The following is a 19100-nucleotide window of genomic DNA, read 5'->3' on the forward strand; positions in this document are numbered from 1 at the left end:
TATACTGTTTCGCCCATGATACCCCATGCGTTGTCATCCTATTTTATCCTCATCAATCAATCAATTATATTCCGTCTACGCAGACGAAGTTGCAGGTCTAAGTTAATACATGTTTTTATTTTTGAAATGAATAAATTTTTTTTCGGAGAGATATAGAACAACACGAATATAGATTATGTTTAATTAATATAATGACTAATGGCTTGCGAACATCGTGAAACAACATTAACATTTTTAATTCATAAGCAATAAAAACTAGATGGTATCGCCGAGGTAATGTCCCTTCCTAATTATGTTTAATTATCGTTCTTAATTATAGTAGGCTATATGTAGTGATGACATTACTCTGTCTGTCTGCTTTATTGTCCTTGTCACGTGTTATCTAGGCATGTAATTAAACAAAAAAGGTAAGTCACATTGTAATGTTTTGAAATATTAAGTTAATGAGATCGAATGTAATGTTATGTATGCGCTTTGTAATTTTTTTATATGCTTGCACAAATAATTGTTACAAACAAGTTTTTACCACATCAGCGTGATCGGAATATAAAACAGCATATGTCCTTTTCCATCCCAAATAGTTAATGTATTCCAAATTTCACGACGACCGGTTCAGCCGTTAAAGCCTCAAGAGGTAATAAACAAACAACTGTCTTTTAAATTTATAATATTATTGAAGATAATAATCTTACTATAAGTTAAATGGTTGTACTATATTTCACGGTAGAACAACTTTGGGATAAAAATGTAAATTTAGTTAAATCGTGTTTACTCGTGATATAAATGTACTATTTTGTACGTCAGTTTCTTTCTATAACTAAATTACATACGTACATATATCGTCATAGTCGTAGAACACTGACGGATCTTTATATGTAATCTTTGTCAGATCCGTCAGTATTCTACGACTATGACGATATATTTGTCACGCATGTCGCCAATTGGAGTAGATAATAGAAAGATTAAACAATAGAATGGCAAATTCCTCGATTCGGACATTTTTCGTTTTCTCCATATTCATCGGTTAGGGGTATTTTTAATACAGTCCTTCTTCAACACGTTGCCTATCTGGTCGACATGCATCCGCCTAGAGCCGCCTCTACTGATATCTCCATTCATTTATGCTCGATAAATCTTTTTTGTGATCTTTTGTTCATCCTCTCTAGATGGCCAAACCAACTCCATTCCATTCCATTGGACCAAGATAATTATTATGAAAGTTGCAACATAAAATGGTAAACATACAGACGGTCATCAAATAAAATGTGGTTACGTCGCCTATAGACTTGAAGAGTACCGTGGATATTACAGGTGACACTCATGGTAACCCTCAAACGTATTGCTATATGCCTACCCTTCAAGCTGAAACATAGTCATGCAAGTAAAGCTCCTTTATTTAATGGGTGAAGATAGAATAATAACCCCTCTGCTATTAGTATACGTTAGCGGAACACCAGTATAGCCATCATCATCATCTTCATCAGCCGTTATCTATCCACTGCTGAACTGCCTCCTCCATCTTCAGTAAGAAATGATAAATGAAAATCATAACAGCTGAGTTGCACTAAGATGACAAATTTGACAAGAATTGGATCTGAAAATAACCACGACAGATTCCAGGAGGATACTCGTGGAGGTCAATCTAACTGAATGTATTTATTTGGGAGGGAGGAGGAATTATTAGTAATTTATTTATTTATTCATAGGAAAACCAGGGCTACACTACAGCAAATAGATACAGTTTTAGGATAACAAAATAAGCCACTAAAAGGTTTTCACAATATAGATACCAGGCGCTGTACACAAAGCAACAAAAATACGAGTTAACAAAAAAGTGAACAAACAAGAGAGAACAAATAAAAACAAAAAATAATAATGATGATGATAAGTAAAATACAAATTAAAGATTAAATGTAAATATTTGACCAAAATATGGCCTTTTTATCCATACAATGTAATTAAAACTGACTATGAATAAAAAATTTGGACTACTAGTCCCATTGCTAGCAATGTACTCTATTAGGTCGACTTCCGACCCCCTGGAAACCATCATGCTAAACTCCAGGTGTATTTAACACGATGGGCTTGCCTTTTTATTCTTACCTATCACCCCGTCTGGTGCTCCGCCAGCGTACACCATTAGGGCAGGCGGGGTTACCATTCCATTATAAAGAAAGAGAATGTATTGCTAGCCATGGAAGTTTTATACCCCATTACTAACAATCCCTTTCCTCGCATACAGCTTCTTAGCAGTCATCTATCTAAATAGTTACATACAATTTCTGCTGGTAGAAAATAACCAGAATGTTTCTAACACTATGCAATTACCGTGGTAATAAGGAAAACTTTGCCGCTCATTATGCTATTATCCACCATAATGAGCTATTTTATGTTAATTGCTTATAGGTGGGTATCATGCTGATATAATTACAAAAATAGTATTATATTCGTAGTGCCTTGTAAACAATTTTCTGGTGTTGACAGCGCGGAAAATAACAAAAAGTAATGACGACGCGGTACTTCTATGATCACGTGGCAGATGTCATGTATGTACTCGTAAATTATATAATACTAGCGATCCACCCCAGCTTCGCACGGGTGCAATGCTGATACTAAGTACTCCCCCACCCCGCTGGTACCTACGTAACCGCTATGTCCGTGTATTTTAAATCTGTAATATCTTCGAAAATATTCATTAAAATTACATGCTGTAAAAAGATAGAGCTGGGATAGACCTGGCTGGAGGAAGATGCATGAATTAGTTGCACCGACAAGAGGAAACTCTTAAATGAAAAGAAGAAGAAAAAGTCATATAGATGTATATTAAATGGACAATGTATTTAAGGTACATAATTGGATAAAAATTAATGCTGTAGTGCTTAAAATCACTTCGTAAACAAGCCATTTTTTCCCGTAAAATATAAAGGATAAAAAATGGTTATTGTGAGTTATTCTTAAGAGATAGAGATATATCATCGCGGACTTTTTTGTTGACCTTTTTAAGGTGTACAATACTGTAGTACATTATTTTGACTTATCGCGTGGGGTTCAGCCAGAGTTTGCATTGTCAGCGCAAAAAAAGTGTGTTTATTTACGACATCACATTAGAAATCTCAAAATTTATCAAAGTTTCTCTACAATATTATGCATGTATTGTACATTCCTCTTGAATCACTCTATCTATTAAAAAAACCACTTCATAATCCATTGATTACTTTAATAAATTTAAGCATACATAGGGACGGACAGACAGCGATAGCAACTTTGTTTTATACTTACTTTAGTGATGTAGGTGTTTTTCAATAGGTGATAACGGAATGGTAATTCCGTATAGTACCGGAAGTATTCCCCTAAAAAAAAAGAACAAAGTATTAACTTTGAGACTTTAATGCGATCATTAAAGTATAATAATGTACTTGAACTATCGCGACGTTTCGAACACGACTGACACCGACCGTGGTCGCGACAATACTGATGCGCGCTGTTATGTCTCTATTTTTCTTCTACCCACTTATTGTCTTACGTCACACTAATTGTATTATAATGAGGGTAAGTAACATATAATGAGGGTTTCGTAAATGCATCGATATAATGACACAATCAATATTGTATTGCAGAAATAATAAAATTAATGTAAATATATATATATGTAATAATATATAATATATATATATATATATATATATATATATATATATATATATATATATATATATATATATATATATTGGTATATCACACTTATTTTACAAACTCATTGTTTGCATCACCCAACCATCTGTCAGGTTGCTTAACTCACAATTATCTCCCTAATTACTGTTGAGTTTGTAGACGCATGTAAAATACATTCGCATTTCATAATTGCAACTTCTAAACAAACAAAGCCACAAACAGGTATTTAATGTTATTAACAAAACTAATTATATCAAAGGAACCCACTACAAACAAATCAAACAGTAATAGCAGCTACACACTAAGAGAAATGTTACACTATCATATAATTCATGCATTTATTAGAAAAAATATTCACCGCAAAGAGCAATAACGTTAGTCATGATAAAGTTAATACGAGATAATTCAAAATACAGGTACAAAATTGCTTAAAATGTCTTAACAACATTACATCCTATTTAATACTAAGTAATTACATTTTGTCCTGCAAAAAAATTACAAGTGAATACACACATATACGAGTACATTGGTGTATTCAATGTAATTTCTTTGAAAATACTTATATGAATTTAGAATACAAATTTTTTTGTTTAGTATAGAATTTACTTAGCAACTTTTTTTATACAACTTGGAAAACAAGCTGACCGCCCTCCTGATGAGAAAGTGATAACTGTCGCCTATAGCCTTGAACAGTACCATGGGCATAATACCTTTCATGCGTTGCTATTCCTGGGAACTAAAGTATTATGCCTGTATACCCTATAAATTCACTGCCATATCCCACCCTTCAAACCGAAACACAGCCCTGCAAACACAACTGCTACACAACAGCAACACGAATGGGATAGAGGTACACAAGCAAACGACTTTACAAAGTCTCCCTCTGATTCCTATCCTTGGAAATAATTTCTATACTGTAAAATATACTATATAATTATTATAAAATGAAGAAGGTACGACTACTTATACTAAATATATAATACAAACCGAAACACAACCGTGCAAATACAACTGCTTGACTGTAGAATCACGAATGGAACAGAGGTACCTAAGCGAATGTATTTTGTACAAAATCTCCCTCTAGTTTAGTAGAATTTTGCTCCACAAAAAATAACAATAGCTTCAATTGTCACAAATTTAATATATAATAAGCCAAATATGGGAGCAAACACTAAGACCTGCAAAACAAATCGTGGAAGTGTAATTTCCACGACGTAATAAACATGTAATAAAGCCGCACAAAATCAAACCAATGAAAATATCCTTATTTTGGATGTTACTTAAAAATAAACAAACGGTGATCTCAGCCGCTACTGTCCACTGCTGAACATGTGTCTTCCCCTATTAAAGGATTTCGTCATTAGTTGCTATGCTTGGTAGTCAGGTTGGCAACCACAGTAAGGCTATGGTGATATTTTAAGGAGGACACTGCTATCCGTCATTCGACCATTAAGTTCGCTTAGTCGCCTCGCGTCAACCCACAGGAAAGGAAGAGGTGGCCTATTCTATACCGGGATCACATTGCAAAAATGAACGAATACCCACTTGGAATAAATTGTTTTCTGGCTGCCAATTGATATGTGTTTTACATTATATCCAAGGGTTAGGAACCTGGAGATTAAGACATAATATCTTAGTATCGACACAAGTCTCTCACAAATATTGATATGACTAAAAAATCTGATAATAAATATCTAATTTGACGATAAAAATCTGATTATAGATATTTCAAAGTGTAATAAGCCCCTAAGTACTCGGCCTGGTATGACACAAAGCAATTATACATTACTGTACCATTATCTGTACGTATGTGTGTGTAAGTTGTTCTGCTTGTTTTTAATAAGCGCATACAATTTAACGTTTTAAGGTTCAGTCCCATTATCAAATAGATATTTTATTGCTATTGCAAGGACTGATAAAGATAGAGGTATTCCTGTATCTTTTCTATTAACATAATGAAATTTCAACTTAAAGATGTCTGTACGTAGTAGATATTTCAGAAAAAAAATAATGTAAGGGGTCTTAAGTCTCTCCTTCTTCTTCTGGCATCACGTAAAAACTACACAACTGCACAACATTGAATATGCTACATAGTTGTATTTCTGAAGGTTTTACTTAAAAACTGGAAATTCACGCGTACAAAGAAGCAGGTAAATAGCTAGTTAAGATAAATAAAAAAAAGTAAAAATAGATAGATACTCTTTATTGTTTCCTCCAAAAAATTACAATAGTAAACTTATTATAAATATAAATAATTACAAGAAATAATCACAATGAGAAAACAATGGGCGACCTTATCGCTAAGAGCGATCTCTTCCAGGCAACCTTTGGATGGAGAGGAGTAATTATGAACAATTTGGTGAGAGGCACGATGAAAAAGTAAAGATTTTACTTTCCCCAAAAAAATAAAGATAATCATGACAAAATTAATTTTAATTAACAATTTCTTGTTTAGAAAGAGAATGTCATAAGAATTATCCACAATCTATAATTTCTTACTTGCAATAGTTGCAACAATTTGAAAACTTGAAGACTATGATGTCCTTAGATAAAGTAATAACGTGTTTTCTATGCCTTTGTGTTTTTCATATCGAAAGTGACAGTTGGCACTTCCCATCAGGTGGGTAACTTGTTTGCAATTCTTGGTAGTTTAAAAAAAATACGAATTCCGGCCAGGTGATACATTCATCATTATTACAAACATTACAACTGCCGGTCCCAATTAATTTTATGTTCTCGTTGTGTTCATTAAATACTGATTTTACATGTTTAATAGTCACCGGTTCTTATTTGATATTTTGCGAAAAAACCGGAAGACAAAGCTGTAACAGTCACAGTGTACGCAAACACAAACATGTAATACAAATAACTGGATATTGATACCACAGGAAAATATCAATAGAGCGGATATAAAATAAATTCCTCTATCCATAGCCTAGTTACTAATATACTTAATAAATATCTGGGACTTGGCTTCTGTTGTTCTTCTAATATCAATTTTTTATATATATCTCACATATACAGAAATCGTCTAGTTACAATTTCATTATATTACTAAGACAAGTACAATATGTAGCCTGGACTATATCATAGATTTCTATCGACACTTTTTTAACCTATCTTTCCTTATTAAATTGTATTTTGTAATTTAAATATGCTTTTACACCTATGATTTTTCATTTTACATCATAAATATTAATAAGGCTTGAGTCAGTTTTACGACTATATACTCTTATTTTGTTATTAAATCAGATTAAATAGATGGATTTAAATAAAATTTAGTATATAAAAGAGACCTGATTCTTGCTTAACATATTAATTTCAATTATAGCAATCCTTTTAAAAATGGCACCTATACTTTTTTTGGGTTTATAATTAAAATTGATAGGTAGATAATAGTTATAGGTATTTTAAAATCTCCTCTAATTGTTTCTACTCAGTGGCAAAGACATTCGGTTAATGCGCCCATATAATTAGGTACGCCCGAGGCATTAAGTATTCTAACGTCTATAATTACCTTAGCGCCCGTGACGCGTTTAATCCGGCAAGTAATGGTGATAAATAGATACTGCGGCGGAATATCGCCTTGGAATATATTAACGTTCAGCTTAGTTTAGCCTCTTCTCACACTATGCTGAAGGTAGACACAATAGATGTCAATTCCACGATGGATCGTCCATCGTCTGCAGGCTGAATTTGGGAATTTGCTAACTTTATTAAATGTACGATAATAATTATCGTTGTTTATGATTATTTATATTTGATTTAATTATTAATTACCTATATTTGTATATTAACAGAATCCAAACCTGAAGTGGATTACAAATCCATAGCTCGCTGTTTCATATCCGGTTCAAAGGATCAAATTTTTATATCGATCTCTACTTGGACCCACATAGTTAAATATTTAAACACCAAATCTTACAGTATTAATGCATTGTATATAAAAATATATAATAAAAGACATTGTAATATTATTTAAACAAAAAGAAAGTGTAGTAAAAAATACAGCAAAATGTTTTTATATCAACTACATTGTTATATACTGGGTTTAAGCCAATATTTTCTTGTTTTTCTAATTGCCAAATAAGTTGACGATGACATACTTGATGAAAATGGTAATCGTAACCTTTAAGCGACAGGATCAGTACTATAGATATTACAGATTGCACCTTTCTCTGAACCAAATATTAAAATTTGATACTTTCTCATAATTACTGTCTTATGAACTATCATAAACTAAATTTATAATAGTTTTGACTTAAATTTATTAGAAATTTAGTTTATATTGGTTCTTAGAATAAAAATTTCGTTAAATATTACATTGAAATTTTAATTTTAAGGATAGATTTAAGTCTCCATCTAGAGGCCGCCCTAGACGGACGTATATCTATCAAATAGGTGACGTGCTGAAGACGGGCTAAATTAAAAGTGACTGCAACCGGAAAACGTGTATGAACAGATTGATGAATTGAAGAAATAGAAAGAGGCTTGTTTAAATCGAAGAATTTGGCGTTCGATTGTTTCTACCTACCCTGATAGGAGACAGGTGTGACATATACGTATGTATGCATATATGAATAGGTCGCCGTGTATTTCCAGCATAGAATAGGCCACCCCTTCCCTTCCCGCAGGTGTCGTAAGAGTGGATTAAGGAAGGGCGGGGGATGGGCAGCAGCGTCTCTCTTAAAACCTAACTTAGGTTGCCAACTCGCCTGCCAAGCATGGCAACTACTAGCACAAGTCTCCTTATGAGGAAGACTTGTGTTCAGCAGCGGACAGTTAAGGGCTGGAATAATAATAATGGATAGGTTTACAGAACAGGCGCCATGCCTCAGAACCGACAACAATATGTCATGTTATTACACTTTACTATCAGAATACGAGCTCTTTAAGTAAATCACGCTCATAGAATAATTATGCAGACTTTGGATTATCTATGTCTTGTTGAATTTATTTACATTAATTTAGTACTTATCTAGAAGTTTTGCTACTAAATGTAAGTCACCTTGAATATGTCTGTTCATTTATTACTTATATTTAATATTTCTGAAATATATTTAAGAGAGTTTATGTAAAATTCTATGTTTCTACCACCAAGCAGCTGTGTTACCATCACATGATGTTTTGAAATGATACCTCGACACGATGATAAAAGTAAGAACTAATTAAAGACTAAGTTATTTGCTTCTGTCTATTTATTCTATATTCTATAATCATCATTAAATAAACTAACTTAGTTATTGACCTGTTTTGCCTCTTTCTTTTGAGTTAAAGTCACAATTTGAAAGAAAGTGACAAAACAATGTAATAGATAAAATAAGTTTTTTTTTATAATTTATTATAATGGAATTGTGAACCCGCCTGCGCTAACGGTATACCCTGGCGGAGCACCAGTGAGAGATGATAGGTGAGATGAAAAAGCAGGTCAATTAGCCCATCGTGATGAATACACCAGGAATTCAGCAAAATGGTTTCCACGTGAGGGTCGACCTGAGAGTGTATATTACTAGTAATGGAACTGGTAGTCCGCATTACTAACAATCTCTCCCCCAGTTATAATAGATTTGTCTTAGGAACGTTAGATGTTTTTATGAATAAGGGGGTAAATGTATCTCATCAGTGTGATTAGAGAGAAGTGTGGACTGAAAGACGATGTAGTGATAAAAATCGAAAAGGGAATGTAGCGTTAGTTTGACCATTTGAAGAGAATGGAAGAAAGTAGAGTTACGAAAGAAGTTTATCGAACAAGAAGAAATGAAGATGTCGGTAGGGGCCCTAGACGGACACATGTCGACCAAATAAGCGACGTGCAGAAGAAGGGTCAAATTAAAAGTACCCGTAACAGGCGAGCGTGTATGAAAAGATTGATGAATGTGGAAGTAGAGAATGAGGTTTGTTTAAATCGAAGTATTTGACATTCTATTGTTTCTGTCTACCCTAATGGAAGACATGCATGACAGATATGTATGTATATATCTCTACAGTATTGTTTGAGCCGTTTGGCGCCAAGAAGTAATAAACAAACATATTATCACATTTATAATATTAATAAGAATAGAGATCAAAGCTACTTTATATTATTAGATACCTTTGCAATTCTATAGACAATTATGTTTTTAATCAAGTCTGTTGCATGCTGATTTGTGTCCTTAAGTATTAACGCTTATAAAGTTACATATAATTTTAATAAATTAAGATTAAACAACGTAATGTTTCAACGCGAATTTAACCTTTGTTAATGTATTATTGATTTTAATTTCCAATGAATAGAATATAAATTAAAAGGTGACAACCTTGTTAATGAGGTTCCATATTAAATTTATCCATATTTAGTTCCGGTTGTAAAGCGATACAGAAATATCTTAATAGAATACATTCCAACCACCTCACGTTTCGGGATTATGGATGAGACTGTTATTAGTGGATTAGCACAGTGTAAGAAACAAGCAGGGGTCCCTGTATGCATGTCCCGAACGATTACATAACAATTCGGGACATTACTGTGTCCAACTATTAGAATAGAGTTATTTGGCCTTATTAGAGTATGCGTTAGTGTTACCAAGTTCAAATAAAGAGAAGTTGACTATTTTTTATGTACATATGTTATGTGATGTCTTCGCTGATTTTGATCTAATTTTACTATCGTATTTTATTATAGAACAATAATCTTAACTAATCATGTGGATAAATTATGAAAATATCCATAATAATTCAATAAATAAAATTTTGTTAAAGTATGAAAGGACTTTTAAGTTCGTTAAAATATTTTTAATTGATATCTAATATTTGATTAAGCAGTTTTGCCTCCATAACCTATGATCTTAATAATGGGGCACTATAATTACTAATGGATTCTTCAAAAAGTCAGTAAGGCGCGCGTAGAACCTATGGTATTGCAGGCGTACATAGACGATGGTAACCGCTCACCATCAAGTGGATCGTATGCTTGTTTACCATTTCAGTTGTATACAAAAAATATTACTAATACAATAATATTGTAACTGGACGATGTCTATACATGGGAGATATTTAATAAAAATATAATAAAAAATTGTCTTAATAAAACCCATATGTGTCAGAACAATAAATTATGTACTTTTTTCTGCCTATCTATCTGATAATCTGTCTTTATAATTGCTCTGACATTACGCAAAAACTATGCACAAAATTAGATATGTTTATCACAATTGTATTTCTTAAGATCCAACTTATAATCTGGTATAAGTGTGTTTTATCTTGATAGTCCACCTAGAAGTAGATATATTTCATTTGTTTGCCTATTCCTAAAATCTGAATGACTAAATGAATAAGAAGTAATAGTAGTAACAAGAAAGAAGTATATAATAACAATATGATGTATTGTACTGTAGTGTTTAATTCCCTTAAAATCACGGATATTCTTTTTTACAATTTCATTTATCATACAAGTCATAGTAAAATTTACAATAAATGTATACCGACTTAATATTAAATTAGTAATCGTACAGAAGATTACAAAAGGTTTTTATTACCCTAATATCAGTTTTTAATTATTTTGTTAATTTTATACATATAACTTGCTTACATCACTATCGAAATTACAACGATTTACATATACAAAATTGTACATTTTAAAATATTTTTTTTCTTTATGAATAAATACTTGGCTATTTACTAATTGCGAAATTATACAGAAATATTATTAAAAAATGAAAATCATATCTCAATAATTATTAAGTGTATGAAAATTTTTCAAAACGAGCGAGACTTGAACATGCTTCTTCAATCATATTGCGAGCATAGTATGGAAATTCTGTAATAAAATTTTATTCCCATAGTACATTACTTACAAATTTAACTTGTACGAATGAAAGTATATCACTTTATCAGATTTGTTTAATTAGAACAAAAAACCGTAACACGGACTCGTTTAAATTGCTCGTAATTATTTTACATACAAACTAATAACACGAAAATCTATTACACAGTAGTAATAACCGAAATGTCATTTTAAGTCATTAAATCTAAAAATACAAATGATATCTCATAAATCTTATAATTCGAGATTACAAACTTATGATGGCAAGCGTACCCGTACATAAATGTGTAGGTAACTATTATACTTTGTATGCACGTGTGCGTGAACTCCTATTATAGTTAGCCCCTTCTCACATTACGCTACTAGCAAACGACTAATGTCTAATACAAGTGCTGAGGATAAATTGCCGCGAATCGTTGGTAATGATTATTACTTCAAAATAATTTTCATTTTTCACAGTAACTGTGTTTTCATATATGAAATTTTATTATTTCTCAATATTATACTGTCCAGTATTTTAGTACACAGTACTAAAACTATACTGAAAGTATCATATAAAACTACTATGATTTTAACGATGAGTACCTATAGTATTAATAGAATAGAAGTGTATTTAGATGCTATTCTATGTATCTATGTCTAATATTTTTTTTTCGGAAATCTCTTCTATTTTTATCTATGCATCGGAAAAAGTTAAGATTTCTTGAAAACCTAGGGAAAATACGAAATCACAGAGTATGTTAAATATTACTGTATGTAATCTATTACGTCTCCTTAATAAAAAAAAATGCCATATAATAAGGCAGTATTTTCAATTTAGACGTATAAAATGTCGTAATAAATTGCAAAGAAACTTGTGTAAAATTTTATTTAGAAATTTAACAATCAGGTTCTTTGTCACTTTCTACCGTACACTTACGTTATTTTTTAATACGCGAACTACGAATTACAAACTAATACTCTATAGGTATTGAACTGAAAATCGTTTACGAGTCTCACAGTGTAAGAAGGAGCTTAGTAGTTACTATTCGTTTGTGTGCGTACTTCAAAGACATTAAGTTAATGCGACCTCATAATTACTGGCTGGGAGCATTAATTCACGCATCCATAATTTAGTTTAATACCTCATTTATGTTGGCCTACAATCTAGATAAATATTGTATATCATTTGGTGTCTATTATAGTTACATTAAAATTGTAACGTTTAATATGTAGCGAGCGAGCCAGATAGCGATCGAGTTGCCAACGAAAAATTGTTAGTTCTCATTGTATTATAATGTACAACGTGATATTTACGGGTTATTATCCTTACTGATATTATAAACTAGCTGCCCGCCCTGACTTTGCACGGATGTAGGTACTAATGAAGAAAATGAGACTAAATCTTTCTAATACAGTACGCCTTTGCAATAAAATAAAAGGACAACTACTCGTAATTTTGATTATCATTTATTGCAATGCTTTATAATGTTTGTCGAATTATCGATTTTTTTTTCAATATTTTTGATGATCTCCCTACTGTTTCCTTACTCTCTCATTTTTTTATGTGATTTTTAACTCAATTTTTTTTTATACATTCCTTGTCATAGTAAGTGAAAACACAACAAAACAAATAAATGGCAGCAGCTGTTTTAAAGTGATACGCTCACATACTTTTTGTATCGGAATTAATTATTATTCATATAGGTGTGAATGTTTGTTTGTTTGTTACTTCTTAATGCCTTAACGACTCAACCAATCGTCATATAACTTCGTTTTCATGTTTATAATAGCAAAAGGGATATAGACTGTATATAAATATTAATGCTAAGTCCCTTGTGGAGTAGGTTGTGGGATAGAACAGAACTATATACGAAAAGCATCTCTGTCTTCATACACTTTTACAACCCATCTCACTATAGCATGCTGGTTTTATGGACTTTGACTTTAAACTCAAGAATTTAAATTCAAGACTTTTAATATAAATCATATCAATGTAATAATTAAGTCTTAGTTCCTACAATATTTTAATAATACAACGTAATATTATGTTTTCGAGCAACAAGGAAATAACAAATTGTACGCGCGTTTATTTATGTGATGCCTTTGAGGCAACATAATTATGGAACAGAAATGCCGTGGAGGCCCTTTTGATAGATATTAAATAAAAAAATTCTTTTAACAATATCGAGTCATAGAGAGAAGTTAGGTGGAAAGTGGATAGAGAATAGCTATATTGTATGAATGTTGCTATATCATACATTTTTTTAATGGATAATAATGGAATCGTAACCCCGCCTACGTTATCGGAATAATAAGTGAGGATGAAAGCAGACCAGTTGACCAATCATAACGAATTCAATAAGAATTAACCACTATGGTTTCCAGGGTTAATCACGTAATAATTTTTTTCCCCCATATTATTTATCATAATATTTCAATAGCAGTATATGTAATGAATGAAATTAATTAATCACTGCTTTTTACAATTTTTTCCACTTATATTTCAAGTATGCTGTATTAGACGTGTTTTTTTTTTCTTCAAAAATAAATCTTACTGCTACAAATATAGTGGCAAATTTAAAATAGGATCAACACAGGAACAAACTCTATCAATTGATATTAAAATCACAGAAATCAATTCAGAATTTGTAAAGATATCGGATGACTGATTTATAAAATACAGGCGAATTAAGAACCTCCTTTTGTCTGTCGTTAAATAAAAGTTGTTTCTATATATGACGCTGTCCATTTTTTCACCGACTTCTTCGAACCGTGCTAACATCTTCGACGTTCCAACCGGAGTGCGAGCTTATCTCGACAAAATCGCACTTAACAAAACACACACATTTATGCTAATACACGAGTTTACCACAATTTATTAGTGTACCGACTTCTGTTCGGGTTCGCCCACGTGGAATTTAAAACTATATCGTAGAGTATCGCTAGCCAGTACTCAAATGAGCTCATTATACATATATTGCTATATGTAATGACTTCATTAATAATATGAACGTTATTCCTAATTCCTGTTATTCAACAAAACAAATAGTCTAATTTTATATATTATTATTTTAAAACTAATAGTATTAAACTAAAATATACTTGAGCTTCTTTTAGTCATTTAAATTGCAAAAAAAGCTAAAAAATTTAAACGATATAAGTAGATATAGTAGTCATTTTACACAACTTAAACATTTTTTTTAGAATGGCAATCAAGCCGAAGGCGCACCTGATGGTAAGTCATAACCGTCGCATATAAATATAAACAGTACCATGTACATAACAAAAAGTTGTGTCGCTCATGATACCCCTCATACGTTGCCATCTCTAAAAACTAAGGTGTTATGTCTCTGTACACTAATGTACTGTAATTTCATTGTCATATCCCACAAACCGAAACATAGTCATGCAAATAACTGCATCACGGTAGAAATACGAATGGGACAGAGCTACCCAAACAAACGACTTAAGTACAAAGTATGCCTGTGCGGCCTATCTCTAGGAATAATTCCTGTACTATAGAATATAGTATAAATTTATTTAAAATGGATAAAAAATTACTACTTAATTCTTAATCAAAAAACTTATACCAATATTAAATAAAGATATGTTTCTATATTCGTCTTGTTATATTTATTTAAGCAATATCATCATAAATGTTGAACAGATATTATTTCTTTTTTGACATCGACTATTTTCCATCCATATTTGTTTCCATTGTTTTTCTTTGCTGAGCAAAATACATTTTATATTGCCGAGTAAAATCTATTCGTAGACAAACAATTCCACCTTCTGAAATCAAATATTCTCACTAGCCATGAAACATCTCGTCATTCATCAATGCATTCTATTCAATTCTTTTTTTATTCAAATTAAAATAAGAACAGTGAAATTAAAACTGAATCCACACTATAGTGCCATTCTCGGTTCGTTGTCGCTGCGCTCTCAGTCTCGTGAAATATTATTACATAAGAAACAATGTGTATACTAATACTATAATCCAGTCTCGTTCCGATCAATCTCGAACTGTTTGTACTGACCATACCGAGAGCGTACTGAGAACGACACTGCAGTGTGGATTCAGCCTTACTGTCTATATCAATTTTATCACAATATAAGGCATTATATTTGATGAGTAAAATATTTTTATTGCTGAGTAAAATCTACTTATTGTACTGGTGTTGTAAACAAACAATTTTGCCCTTTGAATTCAAATATTCTCACTAACCATGAAACACCGCGTCGTTCATTCACTCTATTCATTAAAAGAAATCAATGAGGTTAATAGTTAATATTAATATGGTTATGATTGAGTCTCTGTTTTTGCGACTGAGCAAAATCTGCTTATATTTATTATAAATCTCCTATATATACATTTACAAACCAATTATTGGCTCCGATAAAAAGCGACCCTTCTTTTATTAATCGTACCTTTGGGCGGACATTATTCTTTCATTCCAATGTAAACCCGTTGCATTTTATGTTCATATAATTATGATTTAAGAGTCAGGATAGCCTAAAAGTAGTTTTGGCGTCTCTATTCAACATTTATCAGTTATTATGATCAATCAAAATGTGATTACATTTATTGATATTTGATGATAGAATTTTAGAACAACAGTTATATGTATGCCTGTGTTGTGTATTAATTCTTGGTTATTAAATTATAAAAAATTATGTCTTAGAGCAATTAATTTTTTATTAAATAGTTATATTTAAGTATGAAGATTATAAAACTCTTTAAATATTACCTCAGACGTTTTTAGTAAGTCATTCAGTAGTGTGAGATTTTTTTATTTTTATTTAATACAAATAGCATGACGAGCAGAAGTGTAGACATGAACTTGTTAACAGTTTTAATAATATGTTTTTTTCTTTCTAGTTTTAATCCTAGCTATAATCAAGGCCAGTTCTCCTGCTGCTTCATTTTGCTCAATTTTGTACATCTTCCTTAGTTAGAAGTGTTCACATCATATCTACCAAATAAATATTTACTAAGATCATATTATTAGAAGTTTCAATCTACATCATTACACTGAACATAAACAGAGTATTGAGTTAGAGTCTTTTTTTTATTTAATACTATCCTTAGAATCCTTGGGTACCTCTGTCTCATTCGTGTTTCAACCGTTGAAGCAGTTGTGTTTGCATGCCTATGTTTCGGTTTGAAGGGTGGGATATGGCGTGAATTTACCCCTGTAAATTCAGTACACACATAGAAGAATAACACCTGAGTCCTCAGGAATGGCAACGCATGGGGGATATCATGGGCGAAACAGTATACTCTGTTATGTCCATGGTACTGCTCATGTCTATAGGCGACGGTCACCACATTCCATCTGGTGGGCCGTCAGCTTGTTTGCCATTCTAAGTTGTATAATATATATATAAAATAAAAAAGTCGTATTCGCTCGTCGCCTTAACTGAAGGCAACTTGAATGACAAGAAAATAAGGTAGTAATTAAAGCCCCGTACCTTTATAATATTCAAAATAATTATCCGAAGGCCCATTCTCGATGTACAGGTAACCACAACGTTACGCAACTAAATTAAATTTGTGTGTGTAATTCAACGTAAAATAATTGTAACTAAATAAATAATTTGCGACACACTTATGTCGTCGCCTGTACTGTACATGTTAATAAATTAAAGGAACAATTAATGTTTTACGTCTTGGTGTGTGTAAGTGCACACAAGTACACCGTTGCGTATGTGTGCACCCTTGTTTTTCTTGTCATTATACGAACGCTAAATAATAGCACATGCACTCGTAAACCATGCACAGTTCTTATTATATTGAATTTACATATAAATTAATAACACGTAGCTAGATATTTATTAACTCGGCCATTTTTATTGTGTTTTTAAGGTTCCGTACCTCTAAAGGAAAAACGGAACCCTTATAGGATCACTTTGTTTTCCGTCCGTCTGTCAAGGCCTTTTTTTTTAAAGAACGCGTGAAGGTATCAAATTGAAATTAATATCATATACCCTGAGTATCAACAATCTCTTAAACCAGTGAAAAAATCAAACTTATAAATCGACGCAATCAAAAGATACGGCCGTTTATGTTTCATTTATATCGCATATTTTGACATATGCAAAGGGAATCAAACCCTATAGGGTACTACCCGTTTTAGGTCAATCATGAAATTTAGCAAGAAGCAATGTAGACAAAAAGTAAAAGAAAAAATCCGGAAACTGTAAATTTGTAGTTATTTCACAAAAAAGAAATTAACTTGATGATTTTGTACGGAACCCTCGTTACGCGAGTCCAACTCACACTTGACCGGTTTTTTTATTAATATATGTGACATTGTGCTATTATTCTCGAGGTAATACCAATAGTTAATTATATCGGAGGTTGTGTTCTAACTATCTTCGCTCTACAACTTAGTTCGTTATGAATAAATATTATTAAAAAAAAAAAAAAAGAAGTACCAAGTGCCAACAATCTCGAGCGTCAACGGAAAAATAAAGTTATATCTAAGTCCCACTTGCCAAGAAATAACTGTAAATGTTTGTGTTTCTTAAAGTTGATTGGAGAACTTGGCTATTTATAAACATAAACTTAAACCTTCTTCTTCGAGAAATTATCTGAAGGATGGAGAAAACTACAATCGAATTAAACAAGTAGTTTCACGATTTCTAGCAAATAAACGAATGTGGACAAGTGACTTTATTTTCGCCCTCCCTTATTCACCCCTTACGACACCCACGGGAAAGGAAGGGGTGGCCTATTCTATACTGGAATCACACTGTAGTGAATGACAAAGTAGTTATATTAAGTTAAAAGGTACTATTTAGTACATATTTTTATCTTTTTAGTAACAATTAGAGAATGCTAAAATAACATCATAGTTATTGCATCAGGTGTCAGCGTATGATGTATAATGAAATTGCGTATGTATGAGCTGTTGCAACGGATGAGACCCTAATTAGCTGGCAATTACCGCTAATGCAGCGGTGCGCTTAATGAACCGCGCACCTCATTTGTACAGCGCTGCAGTCGCTTTAAGTGCAACACTATTGTTTCTAAACGGGAACAAGTATATTTTGCTCCGCAAAAAATAGCAGCTTCAATCGTGACAAAACACACTGATGAACGACATGTTTCGTAGATTAAAGTTGCCATGTTTCTTTACAGCATTCCGCATTCTAAATTAAAAATTTACAATCTCATTGGACTGGAAATATTTGAATTTAGAATGTGGAATCATGTAAAAAATCATACACAACTTTGATCACATTCACAAAATTAACATGAGACTAACATGGGAATAAACTCTATCGATTGTAAAAATAAATTAAGGTATTTGCATACAACTGCATAATATATTATAAAATTTTATGATTATTATTTTACCAGCTATTAACTGACCAACGTGTTTACCAATAGTTACCACGCTTAACAGGCAAGTTAACAACCGTTGTTTAGGTCTTAGTAATATTTAAAAAAAAACGCTGCTCCCCGTCCCTCAATCATTAAGTTTCCTTAGTCGCCTCTTACGACACCCACAGAAAAGAAAAAAAAGCCTCATTCTATGCCGGAAACAGTGATATTATAAAATACCTATCTAAATAAACACTTATTTCATCCCTTAAAAAACAAATCAAACTAGGTAGAGTAACTACTCGAAAATTT

General features: G+C 32.0%; 1 protein-coding gene across 9 annotated transcripts in view; it reads left to right on the plus strand.

Annotated features, from left to right (window-relative positions):
* LOC113520821 (POU domain, class 6, transcription factor 2) overlaps window positions 1-19100 on the plus strand; it is a 201973-nt gene that overhangs the window by 147855 nt on the left and 35018 nt on the right. The window lies entirely within an intron of this gene.

Source organism: Galleria mellonella, unplaced genomic scaffold (assembly GCF_026898425.1).
Source record: "Galleria mellonella isolate WM207_F2 unplaced genomic scaffold, CSIRO_AGI_GalMel_v1 utg788, whole genome shotgun sequence".
Classification (NCBI taxonomy): domain Eukaryota; kingdom Metazoa; phylum Arthropoda; class Insecta; order Lepidoptera; family Pyralidae; genus Galleria; species Galleria mellonella.